Genomic DNA, 23,454 nt, shown 5'->3' on the forward strand with positions numbered 1-23,454 from the left:
AAAAAAAACAACTGAATAAAATATTGCCCCATACATTTAGAAATGCTTGTGAATACTTCACTAAAATAAGTCAGCTTCCACTGCAAAACGGAGGAAAGAAAAAAGAGGTGCATTAGCACTAGGCTATCCCACTCTGAGGCAGTGTGACTAAAGAACAACATCCTATAAAGCAGACCCAGATTTCACACAATATTCATAGAGTTAGAGGAGTGCTCTTTTATGAGCACTTTAATACTTCAGGATTACATGTGTTGTTTTAGAGCTGAGTTAGTCACACTCTAGGGAAATGTGAGCTTCTGTGCCTGCTCATTTCACTGCCGTGCTAACTTGTACCACAGAATTTACCATGTTAAGAGGGCATTTAAATCTTATATTCACCTGTTCATTTTCAATCATTTTTTCCACCTAAGAGGCCTGTCCCTTTCACATGATACAGTTCATAAAACCATTGACCTTTGCCAGGTTTTTTGATTTAAGCAGAAAGGGAAGCAAAGGGACTCTCATGCTTTGGCAAGTGCCTAAAAATACAAAGTGAACTGCTACCAGTTCACTATTCATTATCTGTTACCTCCTAGAGATTTAGCAAAACCCAGGTGAACTTAGGCCAGGCAGAAATATAAGAGAGAGGGAGCTCTGACAGTAGAAAAGACAGTGGAGTCAGTGAAGAAAATGAAGGTCAGTGGCCAGAGGAATGGAGAGTGGTGAGAATATGAGAGTATGGTAAAGGATAGGATAAATGTTTCTGCTGTGGTAAGGTTGATAATGACGTAGTTAGTGGAAATGAGGAGAAAATATTAAACAATTACCATAAATAAATGGATTTTGGAGGGTAATCGAGTTTGCAATTTAATTGGCAGGTGTATGCAGGAAAAAGAAAAGCCTTTAGAGACTTTGGAGAAGATTCATCTGAACTGAAACTTCAGCTGATTTACAGAGAACAACAGCTTAATAATTCAAAATATGCCTCTTCTTTAATATTGCAGAATACAGTGATACAAAAACGCCACCTTAAATGTCTATCCCAAGAGATCTTTAATGATGATACTAGATTATTTATATTAAGCAATCATATCTTCAGTTCAGACCTGTGGTTAAATAAAGGGAATATTCTTCCACTTGAGATCTATTGAATCTTTGCAACTCAGAATCTATAAAGATAGAAGCAATAAAAGAAATCTTCTTCACCTTTCTTTTTGGTTCTTATTTTTACTGAAAGAAAGTAGCAGTTGTTAAATACAGATGGCCAATCAATTTTGTTCTCATTTTAATCTCTGAAGAGGTATTCTTACTAGGTATGTAATGCAGGCTTAATTGAAGCGATACTAGATTCTTTCTACACTCAACACTTCCTTTTTCCTCTAATGATCCACTTTTCTCGTAACTGTTCCCACTTCCTCTTGATGTTATTCTCTCAAGCAAACTTTTACTATTTCAGATCTCCCAGCTGTCCTTGCCATTGTTCTCCTGGCCCTTGTATTGCTGTCCTTCAGTATCTTATGACCTTATTACTGTGCAACTCTTAACCTTTTCTTTTGTCAACCATTTCCAGGAAGGACATGAAGATACTGAGCTGACCAGCAATGAGCTAAATGTCTTAATTCTTGTTACTGACAGCATAGTGCCTGAACCAAAGGATTTTTAAGATAGAAATGAGGAGCAAGCAAGAATTGTAAATAAAGCTTAGTGATAAATAACAACATGTTGACTTGTAGAGAGATGGGAAGTGGTTTAATGCAGGAATCACTGTTAAACTTAAACACTTAAGGTTGTAAATAGTTATCTGGAAGATGATAGGTTTAATACATCTCACATATGTAACATGTAGTCAGCTTGAGAATTATTAGACTAGAACAGGATCAAGGTATACCAACATCTGAATGAGAATATGGAGAGAGAGAAGAAACACAGGGGGGAAAAAAAAAAGAAAAAAAAAAGAAAAAAAAAAGATAAGAAAATAAAAGATACAAAACACAAAAAGTAAGGGGAAAATTAAGAACCAAAACAATCTCCTCTATTCTTTCCCATTTGTGGGCTCTTCCTAGTTGTGCTGTTTTGAAAAAGTCATTTTGTTTTACTGGTCCAATGTACATTCAATATTGTCCCCAGTTTGGAAACATGTAACTAGATTCAATCCCTTCTGCCATAGGAAAGAAACAAAACAGTATCAAAAAAAGTTAGGGCCTTTAACAAAGTCTATTTCATGTGCTTCTCTCTAGAAGCTGTTCTGTAACTGAATGCACGTGGCAAAGGTTATCCATAACTGCCTCCAACCTTGCAAAAGAAAACTAGAGGTTGTTTCTGTTTCTTAAGTATGTAAGGGCTTCAGTTATGCAGATAGTTCTGTAAGTCACAGATTATTTCCAAAATTCTGAAGTCTACAGTCAGTACTGAGCACCATATACATGCCAACAGGAAGTGGTAAGAGAACAGTCAGAGTTTATGAATGTTATATAGTTATAAAGTATATACTGGAACTCAAAGGTGATGCTGTGATTCATGCAAACTTACCAGAAACAGTTCTAAACTAACAAGACTGACAAATAATAAAGATGGAACAAAACCATAGATCCCAATTAGGTCTAACGTTCTAAGTTCTGCTGATGTTGCCAACACTCAACAACACAAGGTTAGTTTTTAGGTTTGTTTTTGCATATTGTGATCACATTTGAGTTTCAAGATAGGCATAGCTGTTCGGGTAAAAATTTATTAGAGATATGAAAAGTCTAAAAAGTTGTAAAAAGTCCACAGTCTGGACAAATAACAGAAAATCAGTCTAGAGAAAACAGCATCTCTTCAGTGGAAACCTATGAGAACAGTAATTTCAGCAATTTTGTGGGTAATGAGGCTCTTTCTTTCTGCAGTGTTGTCATGGTTGCATGCTTACACATTCATTAGTTTGTCCTTTGCTAAAAATCACTGGTAAAAGACAGAAAATACTCTTCCATCTCCAGAGGGCCTTCTGTCTTTCTCAAGCTTCACTCCCCCTCCCACTGTAGAAAAATCCTAAGCTAATCTTGAAGTCACTGAAGTCTAAGTAGTTAAGAAAAAGAAAATCATTAAGTGTTTATTTTGATATTACCCACTTCAATATACTGATGTAGTTCTATAACAAGCAAATCATTTTCTTTCAGTAGTTGGTTCATTTAACTTAAGAAAAGTTAGAAAATTTTACTGGTAATTATTGCTCAGGCAGCTTGCCAAGTCCATCTGCAAAACCAAAGGCAGCTGGGTATCAGACACCACACGAAAATATGCTATTCATTTGCCTCACTTTTAGTTTTATTTTTCTTTGTGTTGTGTTTTACATGTGGATCTAAACACATCGAGATGGATTCCTATCATATGACTCTTGGTTATTTCAGAGAAATGAGAAGGTTGTGCTCTGAAGACAATTCAGTACTTCTCAGCCCGCTGCCTCAGAGCATCCTTAATCCCAAGCAGGATACTGAATAATTACAATTAGTAAAGCAAAAGGTCAAAACCACTGCTACAATTAGGGGTGTTTAAAGAACCCAGGAAGGCAGACCCTGACTAACATACAGATGAAGGATAAAGGCATTGGGAAAAGAAGTCATAGAAAAAGGGTAAAGCAGAGGAAAGGTAGTATGAAGGCTTTGAAGCTGAACCACAACTCAGCTAACACTCTGATTTATACACACGATCTTTTCTTTTCTTTCCCATGATAAATCACTATTACATGACAGGTTTTGGTATCTAATGGCTGAGCAAGAGGAATTCTCATGGTGTTTTGTTTTGGTGCTATGCACTTCCCTTCTAACTCCTCTCTTTCAATTTCTCTGAATTTTGAATCTATATGCAAAGTCTGCAGGCATGAACTGGCTACACATATCAAATTAGAATGATCTCTACAGAGCAATATCATTCTTGATTTTAATTTCAGATTATTCTTTCTACTTTATCTTCTGAATCAGAACTTAAACTACTATAAAATTGGTGCATTTTAATTGCATTTTTGGGTGTAATGATAAATTATGCCAAAATATAAAAAATCATCCATTTAGGATGTGTAGGGATGTGTAGGAAAAAATGTCAGTAAGAGTAATTTCACAAATTTGAAGTCAAACATAAAAATTCTGTACATAGAGATGATAAGAATCATCTGTGTTCAGCAGCATCACCATAAATTTCTCCACACTTCCAAAAAGCAAGAAGCCAAAACAGAGTTAATTTAGAAAATTAATTATTGCTCTTGTATATGTAACCCTAAAAACACTATAATTGAGAACTGAAGCCTGAGGGCACACAGAATTATAGTACTGTCTTACTGTTGTACTCAAAGCATTTGATTTTTCTAAGTTTTATGTACCAACAGTTAAGAGTGTTCACTGTCTATAGGGAATAAGTTCATTTACCAGGGAAGAAGGTATTAAGGGAGATTATAGGCAACCACAAACTTCTGAGGCCAGCAGTGCTTTTAGAGTCTCCGGTTGATACTATGTAGGAAAGTACAACAGTATAAAAAATCAAAGCTCATTGAGGTAATAGCCATTACATTTGCATTGCTTACAAGGCCATAGTTAGTCCAAGACCAAGCCTAGTCTAAGAATCATGGTAGTTGTTTGGTCATCTAAACTGTACCAGAAATTATATGGAAATGTGCACGATCCACTAGAGAAGAGGCATAAGACACCAGGCACTGAAATCCTAAAGTCAGTACATTTTCCAGGCAGTCAGACAAGGGCAGAAAATAGGCTATTTCACATCTCAATCCAATGTCTAATGTTAGACGCATAAAATAGGAAAGCAATCTTTCATTAAACAAAAATTTGCAATGATCTTATCACTGTCATCTTAAGAGCTAATGATTGCCACAAGCTGGATATTAAAAGAAGTGGAATATCTAGTAGCACAAAGAAACAAGATGATTGCATGATTGTGACTGAAAAAACAGCAAGAGAATATGTTCTATGATACTTCACTTACACTTGAAATAATTTTCATCTAACTACCTAAGTAAGACACCAAAGACTGTGTAGGAGAATGCAATCTTCTATCAATTTTACATTTATTTTTTTTTTCAGAGTGGAAGACCATCCAAGGGAAAAAAAAAAAAAAAAATAAAAAAAAAAAAAAGGAACAGTTGTGCATATATATGTATACTTATAGAGAGATATATGAGTGTATGTACAAAATATAAAAATACAGTCATACTTCAGCCAGTATCTCGACACTTTTGCTATTCCTATCAACTTGAACAACCAGTCCTGATGGTGGAGATTTCCAACCTTTTCCCAGCGTGGAAGAGAAATGTCAGCATTTTACTTTGCTTCTAAGCCTCCCCTCCAAAATCATGACACTTTCATGGGGGAGCCGGCACTTTTCGATAGCACTTTCTGTATTCCACCATATAGAGCTACAGTGGAAGTATTGTGACAAATGCTGCCAGCAGCAGCAGCCACAAGCAATCTCTGCAGTATCAGAGATATTAGTAACCTGCAGCCTAGGAGAGAGCAGATCACACTTTTCCCAATGTCACTCCCACAGACAGCAGAGACAAAGTGACTGTGAGGAAAACACTGCAGGGATGAGCTTCGGCATCAGATGATGTTCTGCTGTAATCCACCTCAGGACAGAATCATACAGAATGGCTCAGGTTGAAAGGGACCTCAAGGATCATGAATCTCTAACCCCCTTGTCACAGGCAGGGCCACCGACCTCCACATTTAATACTATACCTGGCTGCCCAGGGCTCCATCCAACCTTTAACACCTCTGGGCAGCCTGTTCCAGCACCTCACCACTCTCTTGGTAAAGAATTTCCTCCTGACATCCAACCTAAATCTTCCCTCCCTCGACTTAAAGCCATTTCCCCTTGACCTGCAGTTATCTAGCCTTTCAAAGAGTTGATTCCCCTCCTGTTTGTAGGCTTCCTTTAGGTACTGAAAGGCTGCAATGAGGTCACCCTGCAGCCTTCTTTTCTCCAGGCTAAATAAGCCCAGCTCCCTCAGCCTGTCTTCACAGAGGAGGGGCTCCAGCCCCCTGATCATCTTTGTGGCTCTCCTCTGGACCCTCTCCAACAGCTCTCTGTGCTGTCTGTCCCTTTCTCATTTTTACTGGTAGCTATAGCTGACTTGGAAAGACGAAAGAACTTGCTGCCTTTCCTTAACAGATTTCATTGATAATCTTAGATGATATCCAAGTCCTGTTTAAACTGGGGGAAAAAAATCTGCACCACTGAAGAATCAATCCTATCTCTCACTAGCTGCTAAACATACAGAAAAAGATAATTCAGAATCATGTCGGTGCACTCTTCTGAGGGTGGAGAAGGGTCATCAGTCTGGGTTTTGCTCCTGTTCACTGAAGGACACATTTTCACTTTGATCCCAAAATGCTTGTGTTATAAAATTGAAAGACTGGTGATTAAAGTGGTCATATTTTTACAATTTAATTAGGTGAATCAGCTGAATCATAAAAGTCATTATATGTATTTATCTCCAAAATCTGATGAGGAAAGTTGACTTAATTATTTCCTCTGAACTTGCAAGAACATTTTAAAATTCATTTATTTATTTTGCCACAGAGTATACAAAAATCTGTTCATATGGCCAAGTCCTTAATGTTTATTTACATCATGAAAGAATGCACAGCACTCAAAAACTTGCAAAAACTGTGCTTGTACATGGTGTGAGTAATATCTTAAAATGCTGGACATCTGCCTAGGTAGCACTGCCACAAATTCAGGTCTGTGCATAATTTGGACATGATTTGCAACAAAAGGTGTTCACTAGCTGTTATCATAGCTGACAAAAGTAGTAGAAAGGTTGTTTTTGTGGAGACAGCACTGCTCTGGGGCATGAGATCTAGTCTGAGAACCCTGGATCAACCACAGCACTTCCCACAGAGCTTCCATTTGACTGCAGGCGAGATTCTTCACTTACCCTGTGATTGAGCTCTCCAGGTACAAAATAAAGACATTTTCTTATCTCACTGGGACGCTGTAATGACAAAACTGAGTAACTGTGATGTGCTCACATGCTCAAGCAGACAGCCGCGGAAGTACTTAGACTGACAGTAAGACACACAACCCAAAAGTTTAACTCAAATTATCTGATACATTCTAAGGGCTCTTATCTTTAAAGGGAAGCCTTTCCATAAGCAAACCAAATGATCTAGTCTCAGGCTAACTAGGCTAAGTGGGATCTTTCTTCTTTCCTTTGAACAGGTTTCAAAGTAAAACAAGATAAGCAGAAGCTCCTCAGAGGACCTCTCTTCACAGAGAGCTGGGATGTGACACGAAGTGCAAAGTATATCTAATTTCAGGAGCAAAAGCTTTAGTTTGGAAGGGTGAGATGGAGTGTTTACACCCACAATAGATAAAAGAAAGAAATTCCCCAGTCCCCAGGGGGTGTGTCAAGGGGGGCTCTTTTCCCTTTGTTTTAAGGGCAGACAGATGCCAATCAATGGAATATGTATCGTCCTGGAATTTATTGAGGGATTTCAATAAGTGACTAAAGCATACACCTTTGATTTCTCCCCAGAGATAAATCCGTTCAAGTGCAAATCAGAGATGTTGTTAAACAACTGAACTGCATTGAAATTTTTATTAGTTAATAAATATACTGTTAAAATATACTAAAATAAAGGTATACTAAAATAAACTGCTAGTATCCTTTGCAGGAGTTGTTTTTGTTGAAAATTTTAACTATTATTCTAATTTAAATCCCCTAAGTATTTGATATTTGATATCCAAGCAGTTTCCCATCCCACCTAATATTACATACATTGTCTTTTCTGCAATGACACACAGTAATCGTGTGTGTGCTCGGAGTCCTGTCTCAGTCAGTTAATCATTCCTGCACCAAGGCTCTCTGGGGAGACTTACAGCACCTGTCAGTAGTCCTCTCTGTAAAAATAGACTAATAGCCATCATTGTTCTTAGCACACACTGCAGAAAAATAGTTATATCTTGACAAGCCAGTCGTGTTTGTCTTTTATCTCACAGGTTCATGTCATCAATACCAACTCGGAATTGGCCACATAGCCTGGCAGTTTCATGGTTCTGCAGGTAACAATAGATTGCTATGTCATCCTACAGCTGCTTTGCCACTTGGGTGGATCTGAAACACATCATTTGAGAGCACAGATCTGTTGCTTCAGAGCAGGTTACCTGATGCAGATATAAAATTAAACTGGGAAGGAAGCTCAGCAGGAGATGATACAATCCAAGTGACAGCGAGAGGTGCAGCTTTTTGCTCTTTATCTTTGCCCACATTTGCAAAAATTAACCCAATAGCTGTATAATAGAACATAATTAAGGCCAACATAATCTCTAGAATTTCAGTACCTAATCCGGACAAACTAAAATCTTAGTCTAGACTGAAACAAAATGTTGCCCAGAATTTACCAAGATCTGTAAGTTATGATGCCTCCTGCTTTTACAGTTCCCAGTGATGAACGTAATATGCAGCACTTGGTTGGTTTAACAAGAAGAGTGTTAAACAAGTAACAATCCGGTCCAACAAATCTCGATTAAGATAACTGAGTAACTGACTTAGGTTTTGTTGCTTAAGAGCACTGTTACACACTGAAGAAACATTTTAAAGGAAGAATCTCCTGTCCTTCACTGAACAAACACTCTCAGATGTCCATATGTCAGTAAGCAGAGGGAGGAAGGAGGGAAAGAATAATATTTATTGCACTTTAAACCTCATAATTTACTCTCCTGGTATAATTATGCTATCCAAAGGAAAAAAAAAAAAAAAATTCCTTCACCCTTCCTTCTCTCCTGTTATCCAAAGAAGGGGTTCTATTAAAAGAAATATCTTTTCAGATAGATCTCTAGAAGTACAAACACGTAAAATATTTATTATAGATAAAATATTTAAGTTTAGAGCTCTCTAGGGAATTCTATCCCATTTATTTAATGCTTTCAAAGCTGTGGGGATATCTTGCCTTCTGCTTTAAAATCCATTTCATTAATTTGAATTTAAGACTCCTGTAAATTAATTCTGTGTACTCTTTTATGACATGTCCTTTGTCATGCTGAAGGCCCTAGGATATGATAGTTCAATCAGCTCAGTCTTAGCTTGGCCAAATCTACTACAAAACCTCCTGGAAAAGTCGCAGCTGATAGCAATAGGGCTGACATCAAGGAGGAAACTGGCATGCCTAAAATGAATTAGTCTAATGAAACACGATGTAACGATCACAAGAACTTTTTTCTGAGGCTGACAAAGTAGTGCCTTGAGCTCCTCCACATTCACTCAATCTTAATTGAGTGTGAGTAATGAATACGCATGTTAAACAGCTCCTTTCTTCCTCCTTGGTTTTGCATTTGGGCACTGCTGTGCTCTTCTTGGCCTTTGCACTGTTGTTTCCAAGCAGGGTGCAGGACATACACTGAAGCATTGCTACACAGATGTTTCTAGCCACCCACAGAAAGTAGTCAATGGGCTATAAATTTGTGAGGAGAAAGGAAGATTTGCAAAAGAATTAGAGGCAACCACAGGGAGAAGCTTGTATAAAAGGAGCCCTGCTGGTGGTATGGTACCGGTAGATGGACAGGCAGAGGGTTTTCCTATGGCAATCTGTTCCCTGCTAGCCATGAATTTTAACTAGCTATACACAGAGTGATTGCTTTGCTTGTTTGAACTTCTCATTTTATTGGCACACAGTAATGTAGTTAAACAAAGATCAGAATTACTGAAATACCATAAACTGCCTACACATAAGTATCAAGAAAAGGAAGTGACCAGTCTACTGAGGTGGGGACTTTTTTAGAGCTTGTACAATCACACTGGGGATTTTTATTCCTTTTTCCTTAAGTTCCTTGTGCTGTTAAATTTCACTAGTGACTACATTTCTGTCTTTACTTAGGTAGCATATACTGTATGTTTTACATTTGTTTTAAGTTTAAATTACAATAAAACAGAAAATTCTAGAGATCTTAGAATAAATACGTGTCCTGATTCTACCATTTTCCTTAATACTGAGTAGTAAGCCTTTTCCTACTAAAGTTTAACCTGTAGGCTCTTAAATTAGAAAGAAAAAGTAACATTTTTTTTCTGTCACCAATCTTTCAAGGCTAGACAACCACTGAGAGTTGTACATATGTGGAAGACAGCACATCTTGTACCAGCAAGGCTCAGCTGCTGGTACTGATCTCCTTGTACTACCCAAACTATCTCCCCACAGTCCAGTTTCACCACAGGATCATGCTATATGTGCTCACTAATTATCCACAGATTTCCTAACACCTCTACAGGCAGCAGCAGAGGGACAGGAGAATACTGCTCTTTCCATTAGAGCTACATTGGTAAGGGAAAGGTGCGTTGTCAAGACTATAGCTGAAGCAGAAACAGCCAAACCAGATTAGTATTTTCCTTAAATTTGTCTTTGGGAATTTATGAGATAAGTACAGAGGCTTTCTGGATTTCATTCACTTTTCTATAATATTGTACAACAAGAAACCGTTGCAAAGGAATTTTCCACCAGAGTTATCTTTCTGTAGATTTTCATGCAGGAGGTGGCCCTTAGGTTTTAACTTCTAATTCAAGAATCTTAAAAATTAATCAAGGGAAATTCAGTCTGATATTAAATCTTAAGAAAAATCTAATATCGGTACTAAAATTTAAAATAGAATACTATGTGTATTACATGAAATTACTCTGACTGGTAGAATCCTATTGGTATAATGCTATCCATAAGGTCAATAAAAGCAAGGTATAGTATCAGATAAGTTTGAACCACCAAGTTACAGGGGAAGCTTGCACAGTTCAACACAAAAGCCCTCCAGCAACAGACATCCCTGTTTCTAAACAGTGTGTTTATCATGAGAAAGGCAAAGACATATTATGAAGAACAATACCTGCCATTAGAGCTTAAGGATATGCATAGGATTAAAATACCTTAAAATGCCTGATTTAAACGAAGGAGGTGCACATTAGAGACATTTGCTTAATTTATACCAGAAAATACAGATTGTCTGCCTCATATGAGGTCTCACCCAGAAGCTGCCATACAAGATGACATGATTGCATGACAGAGCATAAATGTCATGCCAACAACCAGTGCCCTTTGACCATAATACTTATAATGTGATCAGAAGGTTCATGGTCAAGATGAACATAAGCAAAGAGCCTGGCTATATCAGTTAAAGACACGCTTTCTGAATTTTACTGAGCATCATATAGCTAATACTTCAAAGTATAAAAGCACAGTCAGCACTGACAGTGTAAGGTTTACTTTCCGTCTTCAGGGCTAGAAATCCTTTCAGACCACTGAATATAAACAAACAGACAAACAAAGAAGCCATTCGGCTGGATCTTGAGGACAAGTAATTTACAGTGTTTGCAGCCTTCAAACCCAGGATTCTGTGATTGTGCATAATGTTTCCTATCCCATTATGTGCCTTCTATAAGCAAACTCCGCAGCTGAGTCTGAGTTTCCGGGTTATTTTTAAATCTTGCTTTATACATTTAGGGTAGCGTCTCAGAGGACAAGACATTTTGAAGTACATTACATCTGACTCAAGCTAACAAAGAATTTCTCTATGGTTTTATTGGATAAAGTGGAAGTCTTGGGTGAACCTGTTCTTTTTAATCACAATGAAATAATACTCTTTGATTTTTAGTGCATGTCATTCACAGTTATTTATAGGACAATGCTGGAAGTCAAAACAGTCATCAAGGTTTAGCAGATATTAGACTTAACATCATACGTTTTCATTAATGGGTTTAAATGAACAAGTAAAGAAGTACTCCAGTGATTAAGACTATTAGAAAACTAGTCAGTCATATCAGCCACCAAACACAAGTCTCAAATTTCCATTAAAAAAGTATTTTCTGTCTTAATGAACGATTATTTGGTCACAATATGATTTTCTGAAAACAGCTAAATTATAATGCATCACTAAGTACTGATGGCTCAAAAATTTAATTGCCTGTGTCAGAGTCTTTTCATAAAAATCAAGTATTAGAATCCAAGCAACTAAAACTATTATATCTTACAAATATAGCTGGTTTTAGGCAACATTATAGTATTTTAAAAGCCAACAGCCATCTGCTCTGTCAAAGTAATAAATGAAGAAGCTGGATTTACATGTGGCACTCTGTTAAATGAGGTAAAGTTCAGGACAGAGTTTCACTTCCCAGCAGATGGGGATCTCCCAGCAGGGATGGAAGTCAACAAAGAGAGTAGCAGGGGGTTTCCATAAATTCATGTGATCCCTGGGCAGAACTAAATGGATTAAATAACAAGGGCTCTAGGAGTTAAGCTGTATCTTGTTATACTAGGATGTCTCTGCATATTAGGTACACAACAGTTATTCATCCTTTCTTAAAGCAGTAGAGAAAACATCCTTTCATTTTTCTTTGAATTCCAAGCTAGTTTTGCCTTGTGTCTTCTAGAACTGCAAACCAGAAAACAAACTATAAATCTCATTTATGCAATAAAAAGGTTTTAAAGAGTCGACATTACTGTAGAGGAAGGCAAAAAGTATCCATGAGGACTATTCAATAGTTCATTCAAGTATCCTAAAAATTATAATATTCATTGTTCATTAATATCTGTGTCACTGAGATTTTTATTTTCAAATGTTGCTAAAAAAACTTTTTCTTATTTTTTAACTTTTTTAATGGCTTGATAGTGAAATTTTACTACACAGTGATCCTCTTTTTGAAAACCTCTGTTTATCATCTAAACTCATGTTAATGAAGGAATTTAGCAAGTAAACTGTAGTGTTTAAAAAGTGAAAACATACATAGCAAAATGCTTGGATGAGTACAATACATGTTTTCAGCTCATTTGTACGTATGTGGGCAAAGGAATCTGTATTGACAGTTTGGGATTTTATTGTAGCAACATTGAACTTGAACAAAAATTTGAATAGCCAGAATTATAATGCTTAAAGTGATGTTTGGTTTTGAATAATTTTTCCATGTTTGCTTGTAACTGCACTGCAAAACCAGTCTCTTGAGTTTTTATGCCCTAACTAATGTTTCTGACATTCCTTGTAATGAACACCTGATCTGGAGTGGGTGTTTCCAGCTTGGGTTGTTTGTTGAAATTCAGTTTGGCTGAAATCTTTTGACTATTTGCATGATAGGGCTGCGATAGCAAGCACACAGCATCCCTTGCCACAGCGTGGCAAGGCTGCTCTATCTCACTGTTTCATAGCACTGGATTTTCACCACATGAAAAACAAAGCTTGTGAGCTTAAGGTTTCTATAGGTTATGCAAACGACATTTGCAGTACAGATGATTCTGGATGTTTTATTTTACCCGATCTCAACCCAGAAAAAAACAGTAGGAAAAAAAAAAAAAGTGTTTCCTGCTGTTAACAACCATTTGTTTATTCTCGGTGTGCTTTTAATTAAGTAAAACTATGTGAAGCTGTACTTGGTGTAGAGATGTATATATTCTTAGGTGTAATACACAGATATACTCATCCAGTCAGATGTAAACCTGTACACCAGTTTCAGATATTTTTAATTACAGGCACCATCACAGGTCCCATCTCTTACTATATCATCTGGTTTCCTGCCTGTTAAAAAATATTTTCTTTGTTTCAGAATGATGATTTAATCTTATAATCAGTAATTTTATTACATACTTCAAAACATTATTGTGCACCCACTTTTCTGTTTTAACAAGATGTACAAGAATTTTGTACATTTTCTGAGACAAAACATTTTGCAAGAGAATCCCTTTCCTAGGGAAAGTACCCATTTCCAAAAGTCCTTTGTTAAGATGACAGACTGGTAATTCTACCCCCATCAGCTGTGTTTTTCCCATATTATCAAGTCTTAGCATGTAAAAGAAGTTTAGGGGGAAGATCTCTTTGTTGAAATGAGTTACCTCATTTAATGTCAACCAAAATTCTGATACACATTGTTTTTCACATCTTCTCCAAAAGAATGTGGCCATTTGAACAGCTGTTAACTTTGGACCTATTGGCTTAGGATATCTTGAGAACACAAAAAACAAGTCTAACAAAAGAGTGAAAGCTGACAAAAATAGTTTCCCAATCTCTGCAGCATATGTACCTATTTCCTACTTCAGAAAACCTGTGAGTTTTTCATTGTCCAAAAACACAGTGGGATACAGCCCACTGATCTGCCAAGGAATATCTACAGAAAAAATGACAGTGAGGTGCAGTAGAGTTGTGTTACAAACGTTAATTCTCTCTCACACACATATATATTTTTTTACACTTAGACTTTCTTTTATATCTGCTTCTCTGTTTCACAACATTGCCCTGACTGTGAGCAGATAGAATAGCAATTACAGTTTGAGCACTTAAATAGGCCCTTCTGCTTCCCTTTTTTTTTTTTCCGACACTTATATTTATTTCAACAAATGTTTTTGAAAGCTACATTTTTTTTAAAGAAAGCTTCAACAATAGAGAGAAGGTTTTTCATTTGCTTACACTGAAGTCAACATCCAGCTCCTATTGTTTTCAAAAATGAAGGATCAAGTTCATGACATGTTTACAAGACAATACAAAAGGAAGAGAGAACATAACAAAGGTATAAATATCTTTATATACCTATCTATATATAAAAGTAATAACTTTTAAAGCTGTCTGTTCCTATTTCAAAATTTACACAAACCTTCCTATTAACATCTAAATACATCATATTGTATTGTTTGACTGAAAGGGAAGAAGAAAAGCAACAGAAAATTTGAGAGCACTTGAAAAGTGCAATACAGGACTGTGTGGAGCTAGAGAAGTGAATACTCAAGACTGGCTTGGATCCTGAAAATATCTTGTGAAGGGCTTTTTGTGCAGATTACTTCAGAGTGTGTGGGGCTGTCTCAAAGCATCTCCCTGACTTCACAGCATATCTGAGCTGCAGATCATCACAGAAACCACAGATGCAAGCTCACATAGCAGCTTAATCCCTATATTCACTTAAAGGAACACATGTCCTCAGGTCTCTCCAGTTACTTATTGGAATGTGTTCCCAGTCTGTATTTTTAGTGGTGTCCTGCTTTTATTAGTCTAAAAGCCCTTGCTTCATGATCATATGGTATTATTTCCTGACATGGCCTATTTTAAAGTGACTACCTATTTGTCAAATCCCCTGAGTGCCTGTGGCTGTCAAAGGTGCCAGGATGTTTAGTTCATGTCTGAGAGTCATAGCATTTATCTTTTCAGTCACCCTTCTGTCTTTTGTAGTTTCTTAGCCTTCACCATATGTCTTTCAAATGTGTATTACAGCTGGGAAAAAAAGAGCAGCCATACGTTACAATTAATAAGTTTAGTATTTTTATGTTGGTATGTCAAAATTTTCACCCTGTCCTTTTCCCCTCAGAATAGTTATTGATACTGTAAGTCAGGGTATTCTTAGAAATTCTGCTATTCTTGACTTATTTTCATATTTGTTGTAAATTTAACAAACAAACAAACTAACAAATAAAAGCAGATTCTTTTTCTCTTCTGTGGCAGTATCTTTTTTTTTACCTTCAAATTATTGAATATTAATAGTGCAATATAATTAATTTTGTTCAGTAAATAGTACATTTAAATTCTGATCTCTCTCCTTGAGAAGAAGGTTTCTAGCTACAGGAAATGGTTTTGTTCTCAGCTACACTCATACAAGGACTCAGGCAATGGGAAAGAAATGTAGGTCAGGTCTTCCAGATACCTCACCTTTTATTAGGACCCATTGCCTCAAGTTTACTGGAATTAGATGCCTATGCAGAGTACACAAACAACATACTGTTTCAAAGAAGCCTCCAGCCTTAGCCATGAGGCCACAGGTTACTTTGAGGTAGCAGAGTTTGGGCATTAAATTAGTCATTTAGATGTCAGGTGTCATCAGGACTTGGGTAAATATATGCATAGACAGGGGCACATCTTTAAGAAACATCCCAGACAGATGTCTACTCGTTTTGGTTCCTGAAGCATTGAGAAACAGAAAATGTATTCTTAAGGTTCTTAAAAGTCTGTGACAGACTCCCAAATTAGTTGGCAAAATACAAAGTCTGCCCTAGTCTTTTAGAAGAATTAATTTGCTCCAAATGTTAATTATTGCTTGAAAAGAGGTGAGCTCTGCAAAGTAATCTCAATATTGCCATTTTAAGGTGGAAGAGTGTTGTTTTAGTATAATTTACAACAGACAAATTGAGACAAAAAAATCTCTTTAAAGACAACAACTATCCAAATCCTTCTTCAGTAGTTTAATCACGCCTTATGATTCTCAATAAGGTCATATTTCCCTTCATACAGTAGAAACTACAGTGAATCTGCTGACAAAAGCTATATGCAATGTGACAAAGCTGCAAAACAAAGAAGTTAATGTGATCTTAAATTAGATATGCATGGAAGACCTTTTACATTTTGTTGACAGATTCCATTGCTTTGACTCAGTGCAAATCTGTAAAACAAAATTCAGATGTAACCTACATTGTAGTGTCAGGTTGGAAGAAAAATTTATTATTCAAAAGTGTGCAAAGAATTAAAACAATATTTTGTCTAAGCAGGCTACTAATACTGAAAAATGAAATTATCATTTATTGGTAGAAGATATTTTAAGTTTTTTTTTTTAAATCAAAACAAATTTTAATATTATAAAAAGTATTTAGAAAAATAAAAAATAGAAAATAATTTTGGAGTGTCCCCAGCCTTATTTTCTGCAACTATTAAGTATATTCTAAACTTTAAAATGGTATTCAGAAATTGTCAATAAAATTGATTTTATCTCACATAATGCAGATTAAGGACAGAATTGATTCAATCACTTTTATAAAATGTTCATGATTTTTTACCAAAAATGGTCATTTACAATTAAGATGATTTTTTCATGCACAATAAAATGGATGTTATGTAATTAAAGTAAGCCTTTCATCTTGGAATGGATGACCAGAACCTAGGAAATGTAATTTTTTAATCAACACTGACCGTAAATATCTATTTACAAAGATGAAAATTCAGAATAAATCTGTTAAAGCTCATGAATATATTCTGGATTTTCATCAGCCTAAATGACAATAGAAGCGTATCCCTGGCTGCCCCCAACACTGTTTCACTTATGTGTTATTTAAAACAAATTTCCAGTGCAATAAAGCCTCTCCCCTCTGCAAACGTAAATTATATTTAATATGCCTGGGAACAAGCGAGGCTGCCAAAGTCTGAGGCAAGCCAGCCTTTATGACTTCAGTCCGTTCTCAGCCCTTGATTACAATTTGATTTCCTTTGGCATCAAAAGACAAACTATTTTAGTGAACAATGTTCTTCCTTTACCAAGAGTGAGCTGTAGTTACTTGGCAGAGGGCCTACTTATTCGCAGACAACATGTCCGACCTCTCAGCAATTGCAGACCCATGGACTTTGATTTAAAGCAGCACAAAGTAAGAAAAACAGACGAGAATGTATATTGCTCACTTGAGAGGCTTATTGTTTAAAAAGTCTACTTATCATCAGACTGTGCTTCAATCCTCAACACTTTCTTTTGTGTATTTTATGTCAGACATATGGCCACATTGGGATGCTGACAGCAGCTTTAACACTACTGCACTACACATAGCACTTGTAATTTGTTCTGTCTTATAGACAGGGTTTCCTTCAAAGAAGAAAGTGAATTTTAAACGCTGCTGTTAATAACTGTAATCATCTGACAAGAAGATATAAAAGTGATGTGTTTGGGATGATGGCAGAGTTCATTCATTTATGCTGGGAGGCTCATAGATGTTGAAGCATTCAAAGTGAAGCATCTATTACAGTAAGAATTGAAAGCCACAAGGGCTTCTGAATTCAGTAGCACAAGATAAAATGCTCCCATTCTCTGAACTCCTCCCCGCCCCATTATGTTGCAGGGAAAAAAAAGAAACAGGAGAAGTGCATTTCAAACGCAACCTCTGAGTGACAAAATTTCACTCACCCCTTATGTTTATATCCAGCTTTGGGTAGTCATATATCCCCCTCGGGCTTGCAACAGCATGTTTTTCCCTTTCTCATCATCATCTGAGCACCAAGAATGCCCTTTTACCTCTTTTCCTGTTTGTTTGGTTTACTTAAGTACCTTAAATCCGATACTGTGACCAGGAAGAGAGAACAGGTGAGACTGCATTCTGGTCTCAGAGATCATTGCTGCATGGGCCCACATGGGCGGGAACGTTCCTGAAGAAAAGAATGTGGGTTTCCTTCTTCTTTTCCCCATATCTTCCCCTGGGTCAAGGTGCCTCCTGAAGGGATTAGGCTCCCCTTTGATTTTGATAGAATTCTACGCCTTAAAATGTCATCTCTGCTGTAGTGTGAGAAGTTTCCAACAATAACATTCTTGCATTAGAAAACGTGGTTTCGTTAAGAGGAAGGACGCGTGAGGAAATATCCTGACTTGGGGAGTGTTCTGTTTGAAACATTTTGATAGTGTTAAAATTGTATTTCATCTTTAGTGATTTTTTGAATCAGAAGTGAAATTTTAAAAAGTGCAAGCTTGAATCAGAGCACAGTACTTCAATGCTCTCTAAGCAGAACATATCCATTGATCTACCGTTATTTGGTCACAACCTCCATCTGTTTTGGAATTAATAATGAAAAATTAAATCTTGGAATTTCCCAAACAATAGACATTGCAAAGTTTAGCCGAATTTGATTAAAATCAAAATTTAGCTGAACAGAAGAATGACGTTATAAAACTGCATCCCTCACCACTGTGGCAAAGAGACACTAGAGTGAAACAGGAATGAACATAGTGTAACTACAGTGCCAGGTAAAAAATTCAAAATAATTAGAAAAATGACATGTTTATACATCTTTCTGAAAAATTAACAAACACATTAGTGAGGAAAGCGAGGAAGAGTGAGAGTGAGGATTAGATAGGTGTCTGAGATATTGTTGATAGCAAAAATTGCATAAAAGCATTAAGGTCTTGAACATTGTGTCACTGTCATGGCAAATAAAGGATAAGGTCTGAGAAAAAAAAAAGTCTTCTGTGCACTCTAAAGATTGTCATAAGTAATAAAAAGAAAGTGAAGTTGGGTGTGCGTTTTGAGGACATGTTCATTGTGAGTCTGCTGGAGTAGAACAAGAAGGTAGACTGGGAGGAAATAATGTTATTATATTTCAGCTGGAAAATTCCTGTAATATTTAAGAGAAAATATCAGGGAAAAAAAAATCTATGGGGATTTTTTTAACCATACCCAGATTTACTGAGAAATAAGAGCAATATAGATTAACTCAAATATGCTGAAGCATTATTACTGTATAATTTTAGGATAAATTTCATAGATATGTAATTTATTTTATATGGAATCTTACTAAGCTAACCCCAATGAAATATGTCAAATTTGATTTGCTGGCCTAACTCAAATATTCTGGATTTCTTGTTGGTTCTGGCAAACAGCAATAATTGGAGAATCGCTACACTCCAGACATATTTTGTTTTCCATTGCCTTAGCCCTTAGTGCTGGGGATAGTCAAATACCTCAAAATCTAGCTAAGCAGGATTATACACAATTTGACAAAGAGTTATATTCAGTCAATGTCTACAACTCTGCCATGCTGATATGATCCATGTGAAGCACAAAGCCTATGTTTCTCTACTGTGAGACAGATTGTCAAATATGAGTTTACATTGAAGGCATTTACATGTAGTTCTACCAATGTCCAATAAAATAACACAAAAAGTCAGAGAATCCATGAAACAGATGCTTTCTTAGCTTACTCACCTGTGTTGTGACAGAATTGAATCTAAATTATCTCTCTTGCAACTTCATGAGGCAGTAATTTGACCTCGCTGTATAAAAAATTATCCTTAGCAATTAATTACTGAGTAATATGTTACTAGTCTGTGTCATTCTCCCAGTTATAGCGATTTATAGGATTACAGAAGGAAACAGTCGTCATTCCCAGGCCGAAGACACCACCCAAGGTACTGATGCCAGTCCCAACTCAATGACTGTCTCATCACTGACTTTAAATAAAACTCCTGGTAACCCAACAGCTTAATGGTTTGAGCTCTCACCAAGTTGATGTCCTGTCATTGAAAATAAGGACTTGAATGCAGCTTTTAACACTCAACTTGGATATGCTATTGTCAAACACATAATCCAAAAATCAACAGAAGAAGACTATGCTGTGTATGTTTTATGCATGGTCTGAGCAAATGTAAAAGACCAAGCTCACAGGAGATGAAAGTAGATGAATGGTTTGTTCAAGAAGATATGCTTTGGAATCTGGGGAGATTTGTTTCTGTTAGGAAATCTACTATCAGATTCTCAGCTGATGCAGCAGCTTTCTAAGACACCAACAAAGCTGTACACACTTCAGTCAGGCTTTGATAATACCTTCAAGCTAATCAATGCAGCTGAAGATGACTTTAAGAGGATCACTCATGCCTAAAAGTGAAGAGGGACACTTTTTGGGATGAGGTAGGTGCCTTACAGTTTTAAGAATCTGTTTTTCAGGTGAAAGTGATTTCTCCTCATAAGGAAGTGAAAAGTTAATAAACAAACTCTAAATAAATGATCTGCACAAGGACAAAAAGAGCTACAAATGAATTATCTCAGTATTCTTTTTTGCATCCTCCCTATTCCGCCATTGTCTGTCATTCTTAAAAATACTCTTTTCTCAGGCTTCCAAAGCTCATCCACATTCTAAGCAAAGAAGAAAATTACAATAACATCACCATTTTAAAACTTCAAATACAAGAGCCAAATTCATCCCTGATGTGATCTCATTAGTTTAATGAGATTACACCAGGGATGTAATTGTCCCAAGGACTAAATTAAATGAACAGTAATATATGTTTTTTGTAGAATTCTGTAATGTGCTTTCATTAACTTTGTCCCCTAACCACATATTTAACCTCTCTTTCTCTCTCTCCACTCATTGTCAGTGTAAATGTAGCTCATCATCTAGGTAAGATTAAACACATTAGCTACAAGAAGGAGTCAGAATGTTGAATTTACCTATTAATCTTTCTCCCACCTTTTTAATGGACTGATTTCAGCTCCATGAAGAAAAAGTAAATATTGCTTCTCTCCATAATGAAAAGTTTTTTTTAAAAAAAACTGGGTATCAGGTGCATTTTTTAATTATGTATGTTTTTTCTTTCTCTTTTCATCTCTATTTCCGTCAAAGTGGCAAAAATCCAGTCACTGTCGTCTGTATCATGTACGAATGTTTCGCTTCATTGTGGGACCAAAGCTTCAATCCTTATTTCAAACTGTGAATATTAATATTTATTTCATCCTCTGGCTATCCTAAGCCAGAGCAAATGAACTGTAGCATCATTAAAATGATATGTTCTCCTGACCCTCTGTGCAGTTTAAAATGGTGTAACCTGAACCATTTTAATCTGAAGGCTGAAAGAAGTCAAAAGCTGCAATGAGTTTATGACACTGCAAGACATCAGAGGAAGTATATTGCTGTAGAAGGTATATCTGCATACAGAAGACATAACATCATATATCTTATGAATGACACAGATATAAAAAGTGTCTAGTAGTAGATTTTTCCACCTAACCTCATTAATGACTTCAGAGATCAGATCTTGCACAAGGAATGAAGTAGTGACACCAGAACTAAATACCTCTGACAACTTTTCCAACAGAATAAACATTACTGTGGGTATTTAACCTCTACTATTTTGAAACTGACAAGTAAAAATTAAGGAAAATACTGCTTTTCAGTGAGCTGGGTTTGTTACAATTTCTTAGAGTGACACATTTGTCTCTTCAGTCTCAATCTTAGATGTTACTTCAGAAAAACTCTAGGTATTTTCGGAGTTTTATCCCACTTCCTCTGTGGCCACATCCAGAGATTTCATGGGCTCCGAAGACCTATGAGAAAAAATGGTCTTCAGAGAAATCAGTGACAAGCGAATATAATAATTCTTTACATTCTGCTGTTTTTTTGTTTTAATTTTGAGCATATGCTTTTTCATTTGTTTTAAGAACTCTAAACACTTTATAAAATGAGAGGAATCCAATCTTACAAGTGGGAAAACTTAGGGATAATGATCTGAGATAGGAAAGCAGTTACAGAGGCAAAAACTCTACCCCAAATGTCTAATCCAAAGGATCATTTTTAATTAATTTAAGAGAAGCTTCTGCTTATACTACATAGTGGTGTTAGTGCTCTTTGCTTATTTTGAGAACTAACAATCTAATGTCAGAGGAAAAAGGCAAATTAAACAAGGAAGAATGGATCCAGTCTGCAGAGTATCCAGAAGAGCAGAATATTACAATCTTGAATTAAGTAATTACAATAGCAAGAAAAAAAAACCTTTAGAGAGTAAAGGGTGTTCTTGGTCATTGATTGCTATTTAAATTGGTTTGGCCTCTAACGATTTAGAGATGGTCAGAATGCGCAAATTTCCTTGAGCTTGGCTCTGATGACTGAAGAAGTGAAAAAGTCCAATTTGCATAGTATATTTTTATAGACTTTTAAGTTAAGCTTTTAAGTGGATTAATAAGGTTTAGCAATTTTAAAGGCATAGATATATAAAAAATGAAGACTTTGCACTCAAAATCAAAACATTCAGAGTTTGATTAGAAAAACATACAAACCTACTTACCTAGGTTAAGATCAAAGTGCTATTATAGACAGATAACCAAAAATTCTGCACAGGAAAAGCTTTCACATTTAACCACTTATGTATTTTAATGTGTCCCATGGTGCTTTTCAAATCATTAAAGGCTGCTGTGTGCTGAAATAGCTTTACAGTTTGGAACTCCAGTTACAGTCCTTGTGTTATTATTCTTGTTTCAAAGTGGAATTCTATTCAAGCTCTCATGTTAACTCTCCAGTATTTTTCCATTAAATGGCAGAATATTCGTAAGACATAATTTGATGACAGAAGAGAATATGAAATATATTGTCAGCCTTCAAACACTCAAACTTTATGCACTGAATTCTGTCATTCAAATTTCATCCCAAAGAGGCTTCTGCCCATAGAGAAAGAGCAAATTATGGTGGAACAGATGAATTGCTATTGACAGATGAATGTTGCTACTATTTTAGACAAAAGCAATTTAACTATTGAGGAAAAATCAGAAGAAGTTACTCAAAACAATATTTTACAACTTTGAAAAACAAAAACAAACAAAACTATTGAGTTGCACTGGGAAACTTTACTTTGAGCTACTTCTGTCAGCAAATAAAATTACCATGTTATCCTCTTGGATGAGTATTCTGTAAAGGCAAATAATGCTTATATTTTGGAAAATAATGTAATTGGAAAAAAAAAAAAAGAAGACTGTTAAAAAGAATAGTTAAAAAAAAAAACAAAACTGTTAAGATGTGCAATTTACTGTTACGTAAAGTCATTGTATCAGCAGTTACGGTAGCAAAAATTGTCCCATACCAACTCAATAATCCCAGCAATTCTTCTGCAGTAATTTGAGTATCTGAATTATAAACTAAACTTTCCTCTTTGTTTTTTAACCAGTAAGTCAAGGTACTTATTACAATTTTTATATATAACTTTACTTACATATAAATATTTTTCACCAAGAGGGTGGTGGGCATGGAACAGGCTCCCCA

The sequence above is a fragment of the Meleagris gallopavo genome, chromosome 1 (assembly GCF_000146605.3).
Source record: "Meleagris gallopavo isolate NT-WF06-2002-E0010 breed Aviagen turkey brand Nicholas breeding stock chromosome 1, Turkey_5.1, whole genome shotgun sequence".
In the NCBI taxonomy this organism is placed as follows: Eukaryota; Metazoa; Chordata; class Aves; order Galliformes; family Phasianidae; genus Meleagris; species Meleagris gallopavo.